We start from the raw sequence: 20817 nt of genomic DNA on the forward strand, positions 1-20817 counted from the left end.
CTGTTCATGGATGCCAGTCACACACACAGCCCGCAATATTATTGTATAACCCCAAATACCAAATTAATACGACTATTAGATTACAAATAAGGCCATCTCTGATATAGGGCCCTGCTTTCAATTGTACCCTAACGTCCTAAGATTCCAGTTTCTTTTTATGTTGTAGCTAAGAACTTAGTATTTTTTGAGTACCTCTCAGCTCTGTTTAAGTCAGCATCATTAGAGACTTCAACCAGGGTTGCGACTTTCTCCATCTTTTGTCAGGTTTACTATCTCCATTATTTTTAGATGTTTGCTAATGTTCATTTCTGCTGGCGATTGCATCGACATGGAGGATACGTGTGATGCATTACTAAATTCAACATTTTTTTTACAAAGGAATCACTGCTTATCAAGGCTCGAAGGCCACTCGAGGATAAGTGTGAATGAGTGTAAGGTGGTTAGTGAGACAACAGCGTAGTGAATGATAGTGATGAAAATTGGGTAAAATTTAATTATTTAAGGCGATGGCCCAAGTTTACATTATACTTTGAAGACGACCATGTTGTAGTCAGTTAGAAACTAGATCGGCTGTATAAAATTCCACATGCGGACAATTCTACGAAAGAAACTTTGTTCATGGAATTTGTTAAGATTTAGGCATAGAGTAGAGGAAATTCTTGACTGATTGCAGCTAGACGAGTATTTTTTAAAAATCGTTTTACAAGGGGAGCATAAATTGGAGTTCAGTCCAGCACTTAAAATTTTAATGATTTTGGAATTCATACAATTTATTCATAGACATTATAAAAGATTTTTATATTTTATATATTTTTTCAAAATTTCACAATTTTCCTTTTTTGAACTTTAATCTTGTTTTGCAGTATTTTATGTAATTTGGAAAATATTGCGCACTTCTATTAGTTCTAGAGGAGTCTATAGGGAGAGCAGTATGAACAGAAATCAGTTTTAAGACAATAAAATATAAAGAATCGTAGAATACTAAGGTTCAGAGAGTCTTCAAACATTTTAAGCAAAGAGAGTTTATTTTGTTTATAAGAAGAATTTAAGTAGACATGTTCATTTCTGCTAGTGCCGTGTGCGTTTACATGTTACAATGTGTAAACAGGAAATGCAATGTAGATGTGTGTCCATATTATTATGCCTGTTTTGTTTGTTAGGAAGTGCAGGTATTAACTGTATACACGAGTTCGGTTATCAGTATGTATATACTGTTGCTCTGTTTAGTAGTTCTGTGAGAATTTTCAATTGGTTGATTTGCCGAGGGTAGGTCGGTGGGGAAGAAAAGAGTGCTGGTAGCTGTGACCAACACGGCCGGTGGTCCGTTAATCAAAGAACCTGAGTGCCTATTCCTTACAAGTTAAATAGACATTTCAGTCACGCGTGAATCTCGTTGACTGAGAGTTGAAGTAGTAGTTGTTGCTGTATTTTAGACAAATTACATTTCGACCATCGTTATCCATTTGTTACTTTTACAAGGAAAGACTGCTTGTAAGCAACGTCGACATTTCGTTGCAAGACTTAAACAGTCTTTTCTCCCCCCCCCCTATTCGTCGGCATGCTAATTCCGACAGTTCACATATGTCTATCATTGCGTCTGTCCAGGACTTTAGTGGCAAAAGATCTAGGTATAAATGTCGCGTACGAACGTGTGTTGTATCTGAGAGAGAGAGAGAGAGAGAGAGAGAGAGAGAGAGAGAGAGAGAGAGAGAGAGAGAGAGAGAGAGAGAGAGAGTTTGAGTTTTTATAGTACGCGCGAATATTTGAGAGTAAATATTTTTTGTACTATGATTAGTTGAAATAAATTGCTGATTTAAGCTTTTGCTTAATCGAGAGTCGATATATAAAAATAAGATTCGCTGCTACCACTTTTTTTAACAGGAACATCTCACACGAACATTTACAAATTAATTCATATAGGAGAACACTTATTCTTTGTTCTTGTATCTTCATTTTGATACTTTTATCAGCATCACTTAGTCCAGTAGGCTCTTAAAGTTGCCTCTAGATTTGGAGTCCTGGGCTGATACGAGCCAACATGTACACCCTATGCGACCGCTATCTAATCGATGAGGACGACATTCTATTAGTTTTGTTTGCCCTGTCAACGTTGGCATTGAAACTAAATTTGTTGTTGCTCTATCACCCTCCACATTCGTCAATATATTGGAGAACGAAAGAACCTTTCGCGCTTTCTAAACAAAACATAAAAAGAATCCGCTATTTTTGTCGTTTTTATTGTACTGATTATGGATTCGGTGAATAGAAGTAGATGCCACCCGTGTCAATAGAAAAAAAAAGACACCTTTTGTAAATGTCTACCTGGGATGGAAACAATGGCAGGAGATAAAGGTCGATATGAACAAGACAGTGTTCAACAGAAATGGGATGAGAAAAAGAAGATTTTTAGATATTCACCAAATCCGTGGCATCATGAAAGAAATCCAGTGTTTATGTTTTTTTTTTTAAAGGAGATTTGGTTTTCTAAACAAATCGAACACGAATGATGAAAAAATAAAGTCCAGTGAATAGAATATTGTGCGGGGGGCCGAAAGACCTATTTGAAAAGAAATATATTTGAACCGGGTACACTCAATTCAAACAGCAATCGGGACAAACCTTTTCTTTTCCTTTTTTTTTTTTTTTTTTTTAAACCGACTTAAGATTTGTGTAGGCGAATGATAAATGTTTTGCGTAATTTAGGACAATTACACCTGTTTATACTATTTAAACCTTTTTTTTAACACGCGGAAATAGATACGAAGTAATATTTATTTAGTCGCTCAAATCGACAGATATATGAAACGACTGTCTTATTCCATGGATTTATCTTTACAAAGTCACCATTCGACCATGTATGGCATGCTGTGCCACATATGCGGTAGGTGTATCAACCATTAGTTAATCGGACAAGAATCCCTAATCTAATACGATCTGTATTGTCAACCAAGCTAGAGCCCCCTCCCATCGTGGCAATTTTGCATCCCTGGGCCTATTTTACAAGTATTTTAAAGGAATGTGCTCCGACGAACTCGAAGCACCCTAATGCCTGAGAGTTGTCTGCTCTTAAAGTTTCTTCCTTCGAACTACAATTTGGAAATCCGTCCATGTATCATGCTTCCATCACTTCACTAATATGCCGAAATTTAAGTGTAATGTGAACAGGTATCTCGCTGCACAACTCCCTACTTAGGAACCATGCCAACGGGAACATTCTAAACCACAGTAGTCCCAAACATTTTTGATGACAATTTAAAATACTTTGTAGGACTTACAGAGAGCCGGATGTTTAGTCTGCGACGTTAAAATAAAATGTGTAAAGTGGTTTCTTCACATACGTTCAGTAAAAGAAAATAAATAAAACCAATCAAACGCTTGAATTCGAAGTTGTGTTTTCATGATGTGAATAAAAAAGTCAATGAAATCTAAAAATGAATTGGTGAAAATTTGTGAACCTATTTCAGGACCCCCCCCCCTCCGCACAGTTTCACTCACTTGACGTCAACTAAAAAAGTTCCAGTTCCCGACACACTTAATCACCAAACCAGATTTCCACAAGCATTTAAGTTTATACGCTTTTGCTTCTTTCCATTTTTTAATAACTCTTTAATAATCAACTTAGAAGTCAATCACTTGACTTCGATTTTCTTTCTCTTAGACGTCTGAACCGAAACATTGTTCGATTTCGCTTGCTGTGCGCGGCTTCTTAAAACATGAACATTTTTTTTAGCAATAAACTCAAAAGAAGACGTTTTGTACTGAAAAGGAAAAAAAAACAAAATCCGTGGAGTTAATTTGCAACATTATTTTATTTTGTATTTTTGTTATTTCCAACTGCCACGTTTACTAAAAAGCTACCTTTTTTGTGGGCTTTCAGGAGACTATGTAGCAGTTATAAATAATGTTTTTTTTTTCTTTCTCGGAGAACTGTTCCTGTTACACGATTTGGTTACAAACTGACCCATCAGCTTGTAGAGTTCGCTCATTTTTATATATTTCCTGAAGATGGCAGGTGCTCGTCTGAACTCCAATCTCTGGTCCCCCTTCGCCAATCTTTCACGAAAAACACCCGTCTAGCTGAATCCACTGTGAAAAATTTCCCCCACTCTATATCTGTGCCTAAATCAAAACGCGGATTCCATGAACAAAGCTTCTTTCTTAGAACTGCACGCCTGTGGAACTCTGCTCCGTCTGCCTGCTTCCCTCCGGACTACAACTTGGATGTGTTCAAGTCCAATGTTAACAAATTCCTAATGAACCGCCCCCCTTAAGTAAACACTTCAGCAAATCTCCTCACTAACTTAATGTACTTGCAATAACCCTTATCCCTGAGTGGCTTCCGGGCCTTGATAAGTGGTGATCACTGTGTAAAAAAAAAAAAGAAAAAAAAAAGAACTACTTCAGACTCTTTTAGAAATCGCAGCAGTCATCTCGGAGTTTTCTAGAAGCAACCAAGAAGGATGCCCATACTTGCTCTTTCTTACCTTCATCCACTGGATTCTCAAACATCCACCATTTTCACTAAAACAAAATCTATTCGTTGACTTTCGGTAGCGAAAGATTTTTCTTATTTTCCTTTTTTCACTCAAATTTCTTCAACCTTTACCAAACGCTGTTATCTTTCAGTTGTTCTTTTCGTGTGACAATCGTTTTTCATTATTAATATTAAAAGAATTTGTCTTAACACTCTATCTCGACATCATCACTTATAAATACAACGTTCTAGGAAGATGGATGTTAAAGACTATGCGATCCCAAAAGTTTAGTCCTCAACGTTGCCAGGGAAGTAACTCAGAAAACAAGGAACAACATGAAAACGGTATGTTTATGAACATATTCTTGTGCAATCGCTACACAGGCCGTGATCATCCCATTCGTTGTGCTGGTTCAAAATTGCTGTCCAGTCCAATCATCTTTGCAACAATGGAATCCTCAATCCGAAACAAACCCCCAAAATCAGTTTATACATGTACTAGTATATCGCCCGCCGTTGCCCAGTTGTAAAATACATCTATTTTTGATATTATAATTCATGCAGATTGCGTATTGCTATTTATAGAGTCCGTTCTCTGTTGGCTATCATATTATACCAGGTATATAGTAGTAATTTCAAAAGTTAAAAAAAATTAGCATAGTAGTTTGGTAGAGACCGCTCCGCACACACGGACAAATAAGGTCACTATATGAGAAAAAAATGAAGAATACGACAAAATAAAAATATATAATAATGTATTTAACTTTAATCGATTACATTAATTAGTGGTGCGGGATAAGCACCACCTGAATTGTTGAGCTTTGTATTTTCCCACTAAGTCTCCTTTTAAAGAATTTCTTCTTTTTGGCTCTCTCATATACATATATATATAGAGAGAGAGGGGGGAGACTTCAGAAAAATTAATGAAATGAATTAGATTACAGATCAGTGAAATATTATTGGAAGGTAATATTTTTATATAAGACAATCCCAGACAAATAATATTGCACAATATACTAGAGAGAGCAAATAAAATTATAGTTTATATATTTAAATTTCATTTAGAAAGATTTACTTTTTAAAATATTTTTTTTTTCATTTCTAAACAATACATTTTTATTTTGAACAGTAAATCTCTGTAGATGAAATTAAAAGATATAAACTCTCATATATATATATATATATATAGTAGAAATGGTAATTGATAAAAACTGAAGAAAGTGCTCAATACTGTTGTAAAGCAAATATGCGTTTTATTTTTTATTACCGTATCTTTCTGTTAAGTTACATTATTGTTTCAGCTACCCGGCCGTTTAATAATAAAACGTCTATATATATATATATATATATATATATATATATATATATATATATATATATATATATTGTGACGATACGTCCCGGATGAAACATCCCAAAAGGGAATTTATCCCCGAAAAATATCGTAGAATGATAAAAAAGATGTACGTGCCGGCCGTAAAATTATCACAACCAAGTAGCACTCACCCAGATTCTGGACAGTAATTCCGTCGGGGAATATTCTTATGAGATTCACGGTTGACGAAATACCAGATAATGAATAACGGAACAACACGGTTGTGTGTGTGTGTGTATATATATATATATATATATATATATATATATATATATATATATAATATATATATATATATATATATATATATATATATATATATATATATATTATACGCATGTCATTTATTGTGCGTTAAAAATTTAATAATCATCACAAAATATTAAGAGGAAATAATAAGAAAACATGCAGTGTTCAACGGGTCAAGGGGGGGGGGCAACACTAAAGAAAACTGTTCAGATAAACATAGCCTCTTTTCTTTCCTTCTTTTTCCTTTTTATCTTTTTTTTCACGTGAAAAAATAGTTGAGTCATGAGGCAGTAGAAATTAATTAAAAAAAAAAGTTCAGTCCAGCAAGTCGACGTTTGTGAGATATGGGGGTGGGGGGTATTGAATAATACTTAACTGAGAACGTGCATTCAACCGATGATTAGGTATCTGACAAAATTCAATGTTATAATGTGAGGCAGTCCCATTTCGCCGACGCGCAAATCGATATACTTCGAAGTTCGTTTGTCCACTTGTCTTTCCTCGTGTTTCTTTCTCGTTTGTTTTCTCAACCACCAACGTTCGGCTGTGTCCTTCCCATATCTCGAACCAAGCTAATTTCGTAGTTTTGATGAATTCCCTTTTCGACTCCAGGGAGAAGACTCAGTTGAGAGAGTCGCCATTTCCCCGTGTAAGTCGCGTTGCTGCTGTTCATCGCGTCCTCTCCACTCTGGGATGTGTCCCATCCCAATATCTCTAAGCCAAGGTGTTTTCATAGTTTTTCTGTGTTCCCTTTTCGGCTCCAGGAATGAGGATTAAATCGAGTGGACTTCCAATTTATCAAGCGAATCATATTGGCTGGTGTCTGTCGCATTTTTATTATCGACATTCGTTCGGCGATGTGATCAGCTCCATTTCCTGCTACTTCTTCCTCCTCGCACGTGACTCCCGCCCCAAAAGGGGTTTTCTTCCTCCTCTTTTTTTCCACACGCTGCTTCGTTTGGGAGTGATTGTTTTTTTTTTGTTTTTTTTTTAAATTCAATTTTCACCCCAAACAAGGCACAGTGCCACTTTGAAGCAGGGGGCTACTATCAGGGACTTAATTAGCGAGGTCATTATGAAGGGAGATGAGTAGAAAGATGTTTGTTAACATTACACTTGAACTTCTGCATATCAGTGCAGTTGGGAAAGCAGAATCCCGGAAAGGAGTTCCAAAGACCCGCAGTTCTGGGGAAGAAACTATTGGAGTAAAAGGCTTTCTTACATCTAGGGATCTCTACTGTAAAGGGATGAGACTTAGTAGCTTGTCGGGTCTGTCGGGGGTGGTTACGCCGGGGAGGTATAAGTGTTTGCAGTTCGTCAGAGCATTCACCATTAAAGTATTTGTAGAACAGGCAGAGGGATGCAACATCTTGTCGATGGGACAGAGGCTGAAGCATAGATGACAGTTCAGGACCTATCAGGTTGGCAACTCTCTTTTGAACCCTGTCCAGGAGCGAGAGACAAGCAGCAGATGCACCAGCCCAGATGTGACAACAGTACTCCATACATGGGCGAATGGTGGCCTTATAGAGGTATAGGATACTGTCAAGCGTAAGTAGTTTTCTAGCACGGTAGAGGGAGCCAACTTTCCTTGCAGCAGCCTTGGCAATGCTATCAATGTATCTATTCCAGTTCATATTCCCTGTAAACGTTAGGCCGAGGAGTTTAAAAGAAGTACTTTCAGGCAATGTGTTCTTGGCCATTGCTATTGGTGGTAGAGAAGGTTTCTTGTAGTTATTGAAGGAAACAAGCTTAGTCTTAACAGCATTGAATGTGACCATCCATTTTTGTCCCCATTCCACTACAGATCGGAGGTCATCCTCTAGTGTTTCTGCCATTTCCTTGGATATGTGTTCATTTGTTTTCCCCTCATATCTGTTATAGAGAGTAGTGTCATCGGCAAATATACCCATCTCCGAAACAATTTCATCAGGGAGGTCATTTATGAATATCAGGAATAATAGAGGTCCAAGGATAGACCCCTGAGGTACTCCTGCATTTATGTCATATTGTTTAGATGTACGACCGTCGAGGACAACTTTGATTTTTCTATTACTTAAGAAGGATTTAATTACATTATGAATTCTTCCAGTGATTCCATATGATCTACTTTTCCTAAGAAGACCATCGTGCCATACCCTGTCAAAAGCCTTAGATATATCAAGGGCTACCGCTCTACCCTCCCCTGTTTTGTCCAATGAACGGTATATACGTTCAGAAACTACAGTTAAGATATCTGCTGTTGAACGGGCTTGCCTGAATCCATATTGTTTGTCAGTCAGGAGTTTAGCAGCTGTTAGATGCTGGACTAAGGCTTGATTAACTAAGGACTCAAATATTTTGGCGAAAAGCGGGAGGAGGCTAATGGGGCGATAATTTAGTGGGCTTTTGGATGGTTTCTCGTCGTGACCTTGTCACGTGTTTCTGACGAATGACTTGGTGAGGGGATGGGAGGGGTGTCTAACTCGCTTCTATAGTTAACGCGTAGATATTTCTTTGCTGAATGTCTCGATAGCAATGGGGTGAGGTAGGCGTGTCTTACCGATAGATATTCAAAATAAAATTAAAAAAGAGAGAGGGGGAAATGGTCACTTCTGCATTATGCCCTGTTTTCCTGTGACAATATATATCAATTTTAATCATGCAATTAATAGACGTTTACTCGACAAAAGCAAATGTAAACTTCAGTCTAATATAAGCATTGATGTTTATATTTATTCCAACCAAATAATAAAAAAAAGCTCGATACGACAACAGTGGGAAGTAGAGCTTAATGCAAGAGGCATAAATGGAAGCTGTAAACCAAAATTTACATATAACATTTATGTTTTTACAGAATACCTCGAATAAATAAGACGGTTAATATATCCTTATTCCATGGAGTTTCAAAGAATGCAAAATTCTTCTCTTCAACGGAAAGAAATTAGTTAGCAAATTATATAAAAAGCAAAGCTAAAAATTTGCTAGTTTTAGCATTTTATGATGGTGGTCATAGAATGCAAAATAATATATGTAGAAGGTTTGAGTCAAGATGAATAAAGAAAGAGGATATATATATATATATATATATATATATATATATATATATATAAATAAAAAAAAATAAAAGTTACAATAAGTTTACTAAGGTAATCAAAATGGTAAACTTGAAATATATTATAAATATTAAAGAGTTAATATTTACAAGTAAAATAAACTCAGCCAGATATAAAAAGCTCAATAAAACCGAAAAGGAAATAGAGCTTATAATATGTTTATATATATATATATATATATATATATATATATATATATATATATATATATAGTTTATTTTTGGGAGATTACAAGTAGTACTCGTCTTGCCAAATGAGATTTTTGCCTTAGCAAATCGGAACCTGTAAGTCCCATTAATACAGTCCTTTAGTCAAGAGCGTCAAAGGCATAACCTGCACGGAGGAGCACACCAGCCCAACTTCCCTGCGACTCCCCAAAAAACTCCACTGACTACCTCAAAAATCTAACTCCCATTCTTCTCTTGACCGACCTTTTTCCATCTCCTGGAATATTTTCACTCCTGACTGATTTTGACTCTTGTTAGTGGTCAACCACCTAGAAGTTGACCATTGGAGATATCGACTAGACAGTCTCCTTTGAGGGGAGACTATCTACTGATAATCTTGGACATTGCTTTTCTCATAAAGAACGCTTCCAGCAGGATTCCCCACCATTTAATAAAATACTCTTCGAGCAAAAATAAAAACAATAAAAAACGACAAAAAAAAATCTCTTACATAGTCGGATTCCAACCAGATATTTTAATTTTTTTCAACCGTCTCTTTTATCAATAATTTCCCCAAATCTTTATCTGTGCTTAAACCAAAACGTAGATTCCATGAACAAAGCTTATTTCTTAGAACTGTGCGCACGGTCGTCTTCAAATCCAACATGTACAAATTCTTGATGAGCCGTTCCCTTAAGTAATCCAATTTACCAAATTTCCTCTACTAACGATTACTGCGATAATGTCTCATTGTACACTTATTAACCCTTATCCTCGAGTGCTCCTGGCCTTGATAAGTGGTGACTTTTATGTAAAAAGAAATAATTTAAATAAAAAAGAAAAACATAATAGTATTCTGTTTGAATAACTTTTCGTGTATGGTGTTTTTATTTCGTCTAAACTCGAGATAGGTGGGGAGGGGGGAAGAGAGAGAAGTATAAAGAGATAAAATAAGAGATGGGGAGGAAGGGGAAAAGGCAGAAGTTAAGCGGAAGAAAGAAAAACTCGCGCGCGTACCATTTAAATGGCGAGGAAGAAAGCGAAAGAGAATACTAAGAAGGGAGAAAGACGGAGAGAGAAAAGAAGAATCGCTCACGTCGCATTATTTCTGGACACGGAATCAACAACAGTAGCAACAATGTCATTAACGACAATGCTGCTTCCTATGACCATTTATTCCGTAAGCTGTAAAACTTTAGCAATAATTTTGGTGCGAAAGTGGACACAATGGACGCTGAGAATCGAACACGGATTGCCGATACCCCCAAAGTGGCACCGATCTCTATGACGCCAGCATAAATAAGTTCAGAATAAAAGAAATCACAATTATTGTTTAGAACACACGTGATATAAATCAAGCATTCGTCAACATTGTATGCTTTTTTACAGGAAACATTTTTTGTTTTTCGAAAAACATTTTATGTACACGGTGTTTGTAGACGTTTAATTGACATGCCAGCTTTGAGGAGCTTTGTATCCAGCGTGATATATGAAGTACATTACATGTGTAGCGATTTATTTTTTTATTTTCTCGTATTTGGTTAACAAGGTGTAGGCCTCATGCGCGTCAAATGACTCCGGATAGTGTGGGAAAATGTATTGTTTGTGAGAGGGAAAGCATCAAACACCAGCTGGACAAGTTGATGGCGATTCTGCTATAACTGTTTGTGCGTTAAGGTAAGCTGAGGAGAATGGCCTTGAAAAGGGAAAAATAATGTTTTTGCACCGACCAAACAAGCCATTTTAAACCTATAAAGGCTTGTCGTCTGCTTGTTGATATTTAATGAGTAGAAATTAACTGCTCTTGTTTTTTTATTTTCGGTTTAAGAACCGATTCAAACATATTTCAACCTGTTTTAAACAACCAGCACACACACACACACACACACACACACACACACACACACACACACACACACACACACACATATATATATATATTTATTATATAATCTGGCATGTCAATTAAACGTCTAGAAACATTGTGTACACAAAATATCTTTCGAAAAACAAAACGTTTCATATAGGCAAGCACACAATGTTTACGAATACTTGATGTGTGTGTGACGTTTCTAATTCATATTTTCGTATTATTTGGATTCATCGGACTACTGTTCTCATCTTGAATGATTTTCACAACGTTTCAGTCGATGTAACCTCCGACCTTCTTCAGGTGCACCTTGTCAAACTCGGGAATGTTTCTGTTGAACTCGGGAATTAGGACAGAATTTCGAGCAGAACCCTTTATTTACTTAGAATTGTCTGCAAGAACCTGTGGACACAGTGGTTAGAGTACTTGGAAAAATGAATTGTAAAAGTGATATTCTCCTAAAGGTTGAAGGTTCAATTTTCAGAGTGGGCGACCGAAAAATACAACTGTGAATTACTTAGGGCTTTAATCCAGTCATGGCTGACGGAACAAGAGCATGCTACTCCAGTGAAGTAAATAAAGTGTTCTGTTCGAAATTCCGTCTCGAGTTCGACAGAAACATTCCTGAGTTCGACAAGACACACTTGAAGAAGGTCGGAGGTTACATGATTAGGTGACGTAAAGTTTGTGAAAATAATACTCATAATAATTCCAATGTACCCAAATAATGCGAATATACACTATGTATCAAATTATTAACGAGTTTACATTTTTTAAAAATATTTAAGGAACGAGTGAATAAAAATCCATGAAACTTTGAGAAAGTGCTTACAATACTATTCAGCTACTCCAGTCCGAAAATAAAAATATTTAAAGCAATATTAGCGAAACTATGGCAGAAGATAGGAATATCTGTTGATTTCAGTGTGTTAAGTTATTAACGAGGTTAAGAAAAAATACAATATAACCATAACTTGCTTATTGAAATAATATTCAAACATTACATAAACTAGGAAAAGTATTTAGAACACAATAACTACATAGCAATTTCTACGTTGACATAATTAGTAGGGCATATGCGATCCTTTTTATGAATGACTTGTAAAAGACATTGGTCCACAGAATTAGTCAAATTTGTGATTTTGTCAACAGTTATTCCTCGCGATACCTCTTGGAGAGCATCCCATAACACATCTTTGCTCTTAAATTAGCGTCCACTTGCATAGAGGCGTCTCTTCATGATACTCCAAAGGTTCTCAATTGGGTTCAAATCTGGTGAATTCGCAGACCACTCCATCTTCCGTAGCCCACAGAACCCTAGTTGTTGCAAATACTCTTTGCTTTTGTTTGCTGCATGCGAGGGAGCATTATTTTGCATAAAAACAATGGTTCTTCTGAACGTCAACCTTTGCTTCTTCAGTCATGGTTCAAAGTGCTCCATCAGAAAAGCATCTGACGTCATTTTTACGCCTTCTGGGACTTTCCATGGGCCAACTAAAGTACCTCCGATAATCCCAGTTCAAATCATTAACCCACCACCACCTTGTTTGTGCCTTAAACGCTGATGACGATGTCGTCCATCTAGGACCCATCCCTTGCTCAAGCCATCTGGGCTATCAAGAGTGACACGCACTCCATCCGTGAACAAAACTTTGGAAAAATTCATTTTCATGTTGTTCTCTGCCCATTTCAATCGATTTTGTATGTGATGTTGTTTTAATGGAGGCTTTGTCACAAGCTTAACACACTTTGCCACTTATTTTATAAGGCTACATCGAGTACTTTTTGAGACATTCTTCAATCCAGCTTGGTCAAAGACTTCTAAACTTGTTTGCCCAGGGTTCTTAACAACTTCACGTTTAATTTGGAGTAGAGAACGGCGTGAAACAACTCTAGATTTACATTTATCAGCTCTCTTACGTACCTTTGTAGGCTCCTTGACAAAGTTCTTCAGTTGATGGTACCTTCCTATCATTTTCAATATTTCGAGGGTAGTTTTAACTTTTGCTTGCTGTTCTGTAATAGGACTCTTAAGAACTACTCAATCCACCTTTACGACCTATTTTATTGATGAAAGAAACTGCCTCGTTAATAATTTGACACCTCAAATACCGTGGATTCAACAATTACGATGGCAAATTGTTTACATTGCGCGGAACAGTACGAAAATTTCACAGTATGCGCAGCTCACCATTGCCAACGTTTCTAGAGCTTTTGATACAAAACTACCGGTAAGTTTCTGAAATTGGTAAAAACATGCTATCGCGTTAATAATTTGACACGCAGTGTGTGTGTGTGTGTGTGTGTGTATATATATATAGAGAGAGAGAGAGAGAGAGAGAGCGCTGGCATGTCAATTAAACGTCCACAAACTTTGTGTACACAAAATATCTTTTGAAAAACAAAACATATTTCTTGTAGTTAAACACACGATGTTGACGAATGCTTGATATATATATATATAAAGGAATTAAATTGTGCAAACTAAAATTTACAAAATATAGTGTCCAAATACAGAGAATACACAAGATTCTTTCGTTATTCCATGGAGTTAAAAAAATAGTTTTTTTTTGTTTTTTTTGAGGAAATAACTTGCAAAATAAAAATATAAAATTGCTAATTATCATGTGAAAATTGAAAACTTTGACAATTTTATTTATTTTTAAATTGTTATTTCACTTCAAACAACGCACAGTGACACTTTGACGTAAAGGGCTATTATTTAGAATCAAATTTACAGGGATACTATGTAGAGAGTTTAACAGCAAGTTGTCTGGATTAATTCTTTAACTGGAAAGAATTCTCTCTGGCATTTTGTTTTTCTTGAAACGATATTTTTTTCTAAACTAAGTAATGTTTTTGTTCAAATCCATAGTTCCCCGTTTTGCGGAGATGAATTTCTCCTCTTAGATTAATAACTGAGTTTGTGTCTTAGCCTCGTTGTGAGGCAAGTAAATAGTCATGATAACTAAACATAGATTAAGACATGCGATAAGGAATTCGAATATTTAGTACTTATGCAGAATTTTCTGGTCAGTTTACATAAAATGCTAAAAAGTACCGAAATAATAAAATCAAACAATTATTTGCTATCATTAGTTTATGATTAAAAAAAAATCTGAAAGAAACTTTTTGCTATCAGTTGTTTATTTAAAAATATTTATTCATAAAACTTACCTTACAACGAGTGTTTTTTCTCAAGTTGAATTTTCTTAAAGTTTCATAAAAATCATCTGATAATTATTCATTGTATTTTCTTTGTAAAAACAACAAGAACATTGTTTTAATTTTTCATTGAATATAGTAATAACAAAAATAGTATATATAAAAAAAAAAATTGCGTTCGCGTGTAGAAATATCATGAAACTTTCGTTCAGCACCTTCCAGCGTTTTACGTTAACTGCTCGAAAAATTCCAACTATATCCTGATCCTATTTTGCATGAGCACTAAATATTTTAATATGTATTTTTGTATGATAAGCAATATTTTTGTACAATGAAAATACATGGGCGAATGGTTGCCTTGTAGAGGTACAGGATACTTTCAGGCATAAGTAACTTTCTAGCATGGTAGAGAGAGCCCACCTTTCTTGCAGCAGCCGTGGCAATGCCACGATGTATCTGTTCCATGTGTCTTATATACTCGTATACATGTTAGTGTTAGGGTTTTAGAAACTGACTTCCAAACTCATCTATCGCTGACCAGGTTTTTCTTGGCCTTCCCTACTTAACTGACCCTCTTACCTCAACTTTAACCCAAGTGTCCAATCGATAATAATCTACTATTAAATTGAACAAAAAAAGACGAAAATAAAAAAAAATATAGGGTGTTTGTATGCATTGTACAGGTTCGCTGAATTAACACAGTGAGAGAGGTTGAGAGAAATACATAGTCAAGAGGGAGATTTGTTGAGTTGATTATGAAGTGAACTAATTAGATCCACCAAAACATTTTTTCTGTTTCAAGCAACTCAATCCCAGAACCAAAGTATATTTTTTTGCATCTATTATGTATAAATTAAAGATTATAGAAAAAGTCTTTAAGGAAACAAACGTTTGATTAACTCGCATTTTGTATTTTATATATATAGTGCAAAATTTTGTTGAAAATTCAAAGACTCACGTTTTCTTTTTTTATAACCTTCGTTTATTTCCTGGATTTTTCCATTACAGCTGTTTCATTAATGAGTTGGCAATTTTACGATTTATGTTTCCATAAAAATATCCTGTCCCCACCAACTTCTTTAGATGTTTATCCATTAGATTTTTACAACAAATGGTATATTTTTAACATGGTGAACATCGTATTCGGATAAAAAGATTTCCACAGCCATGCTTCCTCACTTCCTCCATCTTATATATATATATATATATATATATATATATATATATATATATATATACATATAAGATGGAGGAAGTGAGGAAGCAGATGCAGTCCATGAAAATAAGATAGAGTAATAAATAATGTGGATATATTATCAAATCAAATCGTTTACCAAAATGACTGATTTTGAAATGAAACCTTTTAAAAAGGGTTGATGTATTGAAAAACAACGTTAAATTCTGTCATCGAGCTTTATGTATAGAAATGGCAGAGAGACTAAAGAAAGGCTTTGATATTAAACAACATGAAAAAGTATTTATTTATGGACTGTTATCCTCATCTTCATAGTTGTCGGTATTTCACCACGTTGCAGCTAACTCATCCTCTGGCCTTCTTTAGGTGGTTGTTAACTGCAATGGGGTAAGAATGCTAAGTCTGGTATCCGTATCCCCAGCAATTACTGCCTTCCATGGTTGTTGTTGTCTCACCACGTTTTTAGGCAATGATTGCTTGGGATACAATTATGAGACTCAGCATTCTTACCCCATTGCGGTTAAAAACCACTTGAAGAAGGCCGGAGGATGAGTTGGCCAAAACGTGGGGAAACAACAATGATGAGGATAAAAGTCTGCAAATAAATAAAAAATACTCATCTGAAAAGATTCTAATAAAAAAATAATATATAACAAAGTCGATCAAAGCACACATAAATATGTATCTAAAAACCATTTTGACTCTAAATTCTCATCAAATCATTAACCTATAAATATAAAAGCGAAAATGTATGTATGTGTGTTCGCTTTTTCTGTATGTCTACAAAAGGCTTTTTTCAGAGAAGCGGTCAGTCGGTTCACAACCTAAAACTTTTTATATCACATATAAATCATAATATCTCCGAGTTAACAACGGAGCTCACCTGTCTATTTAATTTGCTCGACTTCGGAAAGATAAATATTCAACATTTGTCGCTCGCCGCGTGTGGATTAGGCTTTTTTCTATAATAAAAGCGACACTAATAAGTATTTTTCCGGTTTCGATCGCCGGAAATGTCCGAAAGCAATGAGCTTTACTCAATGTGGAAATATTATTTCCTTATATCAGAAGACAATTGCTATTCAATTTGGACAAGTGGAACTGTTTCCCCTACCCCCAACGTCTTGGGGGGGGGAAGCATCCTCGCACTAAATGAAATGCTACCCCCCGCAGTCAAAAGGTGACCTCATTAAGTCATTAAAACGTGCACTTGCTAATTTAAGTAATTAAATAAATTCAAACGTGTTTCCGTTAGCATCTCGTGGTGGCCCAATGGTTAACGTCGTACTCTTTTTTTTTTCACACTTTAATTTACAACTTTGCCTCAAGGGTTCGGGTTCGGGTTCGGGTTCGATCCTCATACTTACCTACCAAAACATTTTTTTATTTTAACCCCTCCTCCCGGAGTTTTTATTTACCCAAAACCACACACACCTCCAAACACACCTCGCTAGTGAATTCATAAAAATTGGTTGATTGAACATAGAGTAATCAGTGAATAGAGATCCACAGATAGGTATAGGGAGATGGATGACATTTTTGAATCTATCTTGTGTAATTAAAAGTTATAAAAGAAAACCTTATGGCAAAAGACTTAGTTTTTTTTTCCGGCTTAATCTATATATCTATAAAAGTGAGAATGTGTGTATGTGGGGATAATTCTCAACCTATACACTCAACGATTTTTTTATCTACAGACTTGAAATTTGGTATATGGGGTATTCAAACATGTGGAAAAATTTTAATCAGTTTTCATCCGGAAAAAATGCTGCTAAGGGGTCAAAATTGAAAAAAAAAACCCCTGGTAAGTGGAGGGGGGGGCGTCGGATTTTTATGTTTGTGAACTGTTTTACGAATGCATATGCTTTAATAGTTCACGTGCAAGATGCTTTATGTAAAGAATAAGTAGGTTTGAAAACACTTTTTAAAGAATGTGTCAAACTGGCGTAATGGTTATCGCACTTGATTCACTATATTTAGGTTTTAGTTTCGATCTCAGCTCGAGTATTTTTTTATTTACAAGAAATGAACTGTTTAGAAAAACATAATACTCGCATGCACATGTCTCTGCTTCTGTATGAATTAAAATATAATATTTATGCGTATTTTACGACCGAGCAACGCCGGGCAACCTGCTAGTATAACAATAAATGTCTGTTTCATATGTTGATCAGAAAAGCGTCTGTTTCATATTGTTGATCAGAAAAGCGTCACACAAGGAAGCCGGAAAGTGTCGAGTTGATCGTTAATTATTTAATGACAGATTCATTTCCTTTCTGAAGGTCATGCATGTGATATAATTACAAAAAACAGAACTCCCCTTGGCCTTTTGTCTTCCACCCTCATCGCAGAACAAGTCAAAAAAAGGAATGTTTGCACGCAGTGTTCTGTTTGTTTGTGTTCACTCAGTGATCCGGGAAGGTTTCTTTTTTCATTTGCCCATGACAAGAATAATTATACATACAATCATCTCACTTGGAAACAGTCAATGCTCTCGATCGACTATTACCGACTGTATTATATATATATATATATATATATATATATATATATTGCAATCTTTTGAGATGAGGATTCATAATTTGTGTATTATTTTTTTTTCTTCGGACGTATACTCATAGTTGTTGTTTCACCACGTTTCGGCCAACTCATCCTCTGGCTTTCTTCAGTGAAACAACAAAAACGAAGATGAGGATGACAGTCCGCAAAAAGTAAGTATACATATAACCAACTGGTTTTAAATTATTCTTTGTGAGTCAACCTGATAGGTCCTGAACTGTCGTCTAAGCTTCAATCTCTGTCCCATCGACGATATGTTGCATCCCTCTGTCTGTTCTACAAGTATTTTAATGGTGAATGCTGTGACGAACTATAAGCCTTTGTACCCCTTAGACATAAATACTACAGACAAACCCGACAAGCAGCAAAATCCCACCCTTACACAGTAGAGATCCCTAGATGTGAGAAGATATTCTACTTTAATAGTTTCTTCTCCAGAACTGCTAGACTTTGGAACTCCCTTCCGGGTTCCTGCTTTCCCAACTGTACCAACATGCAGAATATGAAGTGTAATGTAAACGGACATCTCGTTGCAACGTATGTTTCCGATAGTAGCCCCCTACATTAAAGTGGCCCTGTGCCTTGTTTGGAGTGAAAATGGGAAAAAAAAAAAAAAAAATAAAATCGATATGAAGTGTGAAATCGATTGTTCCTCTTCTGTTGAATCCATTTCGTCATTCACGTTCGAATGTCATGCTAAGCATCGTCATATTTGATTTTATGTCCGTTTTATATGCTCCTATACGTGTTAGGGTTTTAATAATTGACTTCCAAACTCGCCTATCTCTGACTCTTCTACCTCCACTGTTTTACATCTCTAACTCAAGCACTCTCACATTCTTCAATGTGACCAAACCAACCACGTCTCCTCTACATACACCTCACTAAAGTATCTTAATCTTATCTTCCTTTTAAGTCATAAAATGTAAGTCTGTCTTAAAGACGAGCATCACACATCTATCATATCATTCTAGTATCGTTTTTCTCCATGCAACACATATCCTCGACCCTCACTGGACAATGAGGTGTTGAGACAAACTAAATTTATTATTTAGTGTTATAAAGCTCTATCTAAAGGAATTTTTACAATATCTGCTGTCTTAAATCGGATCTGTTTCGAATGTGAGTTAGGGTTGATTTTCATGTTAGGTGCAGTGTTAGTAACAGCCGAACATATAACTGAAAGCTATTTATACTTCTTCTCGTCACTAATACAATTGGAAAGTCGCGATTTCCTCCTCCAGCTATAGGTAAAATAGCAACTTGTGTTCAATTAATCATGTACAATAAATTGCATTTTGCCATTAATCACAGAAGGATGGATTTGCCGTAACAGATAAACGAAATCTAAATTATTCTTCAGCAGCAAAAAATATGCAACCCGAGGGAGCATACCTTGTTGATATGACAAACGAACATATACTGCATTGCCTCACCAACAAAGCAGGAGGTGATGCCCGAGTGGATAATTTCATAACCGAACATATACTACACTATATTCTTCTTCTAAAATGCTTGTGGGGACGGTATTATTACAGCAGAACAGACATTATACGACCTGCCACCTAAATTAAGAACTGAAAGATAGTTTATTATTTCAAACTAATAAACTGAGTTAGTAATAGTAAAGTTTCGGCTTCAGATATAGAAACAAGAGTTTCAGTTTCAGACAGATAATAAACTTCCATTCGTAACATTTACTTTTTTAATAACTATCTAAAATATCATCAAAATAACACAAACTTTGAAAAAAAAAAAAAACTATTAAAAATGAATACCAATAAAAGAAACTTGCCTTTTTGTGGATTCAATAATAACTTTCTAAAAAATTGAATGTAAAAAACAAAAAAAGTTGGAATGATTTCCTGCTCATAATCTTCATCTTATACATCAATTATCATTCAAGTTGCAAAACATTAAACTTTCAAAATAACCATTCCAATAAAGAATAAAAAGTGAATTAATTGAAGTGAAAAAAAAAAACAAACAAAAACAATAAAAGTCCAATCAATATAAATAAAGACATTAAAAATATAATTTATAAACAATGAAGAAATAAATGCAATAAAAATATTTATGTAACAAAGGGAAATGTCACTTAAGTGTCAACAACGACCTTACAAAACTAGAGAAGGCACCCTTGTTAACTAAAACTAAGAAAATGTTGATTGAATTGTTTTCTCGTTAGTTCATCTCCACATTCGATTTCTTGAGCCTATTTCGTTGTGATTTGCTTTCTGACTGACTTCTCATATTTTCATTAACCGATGCTTGAAATGTACTTAAATAAGTATCAATAAAATAATAAATTTTTATTGAGCTGTCCTCTTAGATAATCTAGCACTACCCAAATTCCACCAGGACTGATCTTGTTATCTCACCATCTATACACCATGGAGTCATGGAACAAAATATATTTAAAAAAATTGTGATCAAGTAGTTTTTTGTTTTTTTTCAATAAAATTAAATTTTATGACTAAACGAGTCATAGAGTTTTTTGGCCATGATGAAATCCGATGAAATAAATAAGATAACGCAATTCGAAGTGCCGAAGTCAAAATCAGCCTTATGTTCAAAAAGTTTAATAGTAAAATCGCTAAAAATCGTAAATTTCGATTTTCTTAAAAAAAAATGTTATAATATAGAAAACTCTTTATATAGTTTTCTA

The 20817-nt window shown here is 35.3% G+C and overlaps 1 protein-coding gene across 1 annotated transcript in view; it reads right to left on the reverse strand.

Moving 5' to 3' along the window:
* LOC145279593 (epidermal retinol dehydrogenase 2-like) overlaps positions 1–20817 on the reverse strand; it is a 117333-nt gene that overhangs the window by 34829 nt on the left and 61687 nt on the right. The gene's annotated exons all lie outside the window — the stretch shown is intronic.

The sequence above is a fragment of the Euprymna scolopes genome, chromosome 7 (genome assembly GCF_053919585.1).
Source record: "Euprymna scolopes isolate OS-2025 chromosome 7, ASM5391958v1, whole genome shotgun sequence".
Taxonomy (NCBI): Eukaryota; Metazoa; Mollusca; class Cephalopoda; order Sepiida; family Sepiolidae; genus Euprymna; species Euprymna scolopes.